General features: G+C 39.3%; 1 pseudogene; it reads right to left on the reverse strand.

The window, feature by feature from the left end:
• Positions 1-624: 624 nt before the first annotated feature.
• On the reverse strand, positions 625-1,492 carry LOC110146549 (olfactory receptor 7A17-like; annotated as a pseudogene).
• Between the last annotated feature and the right edge of the window lie 240 nt (positions 1,493-1,732).

A 1,732-nucleotide genomic window follows, 5' to 3' on the forward strand; every position in this document is an offset into this window, starting at 1 on the left:
TTGTGTGTGAGTGTGCTTTTTAAACTAAAGTACATACAGATAATGCACACATACACATACACTCCTTACCCTTCAATGTATTCTTTGGACTATACAAGTATTTTTACAGGTTTTTTTTTTTTTTTTTTCTCATAGCACCCCTTTTCTGCATGGCCTTCAGAAGTAAAGAAAAAGAATGTTTGAGTGTTCCTTTTACAATAATTACATAACAAGGCAGAAAAATTTATAGTATACTTCCTCAGGTTGGGTTTCCCTGTGGTAAAGAATCTGTCTGCCAATGCAGTTTTGATGCCTGGGCTGGGAAGATCAAGATCCCCTGGAGAAGGAAATAGCAATTAACTCCATTATTATTGCCAGGAGAATCCCATGGACAGAGGAACATGGAAGGCTACACTCCATGGAGCCTCAGAATCAGACACGACTCTGTGATTAACACACAAATGGAAATTAAAAAGAAAAAAAAAAACTTGGCACTCATAGATAACAAAACTTAAGAGTGAGTTATCTAAATTATATAAAGAGGTCAAAATCAAAATACAAAATCCAAGAAAAATAGAAGAAATATGTTCTGTCTTCACAGTCCGACAAAACATTGACATTTGGCTAAGAATTTGAGCTCTGCTATTACAGGTACGTCTTAAGCCCTAAAACAACTGGACTCTTTATACTTACGTTTCCAAAGAACATGTTTAGACCCCTCTTTAAGTCTCTATTTCTCAGACTATAGATGAAGATGTTCAGCATAAATGTGACCACAGTGTACATCACTGAGGCTGTTGCACTTGAGTTTGAGCTGTAGGTAGCAGCAGACCTAAGATGCATCCTAAGCCTGTACAATAAAATAAGTAGACAACTGAGAGATGAGATGCACAGGTAGAAAGTGCTTTTTACTTCCCCTGAGTTGAGGAGATTCTGTGTATGAAGGAAACTTCCTTAGAGTAAGAGTAGAGGATACACATGAAGGAACCACCAACCAGAAAGAGAGCTACAGATTACATCACCATGCTATTGAAAAAGGTGTCAGAGCTGGCAAGTGGGATCATCTGATTGAGTTCACAGAAAAAGTGTGACATTTCTGAGATGTTACAGAAGGTCAGTCACAACACCATTAAGTTTTCTAAGAAGGAATTCAGGACACTGATGATCCAGGACACCAGCACCAGCAGTCCACAGGGCCGAGGGTTCATGATGACTGTGTAGTGCAGGGAGTGGCAGATGGCTGCATATTGATCATAAGCCATCACTGTCAGGAGAAAGATCCAGTCCGGCAAAAAGTAAGAAAAAAATGAATGTAGGTGCTACAGCCTTCATAGGTGATAACTTTGCTCTGTGTCTGGATGCTCCACAGCATCTTTGGGATGGTGGTGGAGGTGAAACAGATGATTACGAAAGACAGGTTGGAGAGGAAGAAGTACATGGGGTTGTGGAGGTGGGAGTCTGAGTGGACAGCAATGATAATGAGTAGGTTTCCAAACACAGTGATCAGGTGCATGGAAAGAAAAATAATAAATAAGAGGGTCTGCATTTCTGATTCCTCAGAAAACCCCATAAGAAGAAATTAAGAAACGGCTGTTAGGTTCCTTGGTGCCATGTGGTGGTGGTGACTATGAGAAAAAGGGAAAATAATGTAACAAAGTTTCACATAAATTGGCATTGCTACCTTGTTGAAATGCTACCGTTTATATTTTACCATAAAGAAATTAATTTCAGTATTTTGTGCATGGATTTCATG

Source organism: Odocoileus virginianus, chromosome 3 (genome assembly GCF_023699985.2).
Source record: "Odocoileus virginianus isolate 20LAN1187 ecotype Illinois chromosome 3, Ovbor_1.2, whole genome shotgun sequence".
In the NCBI taxonomy this organism is placed as follows: Eukaryota; Metazoa; Chordata; class Mammalia; order Artiodactyla; family Cervidae; genus Odocoileus; species Odocoileus virginianus.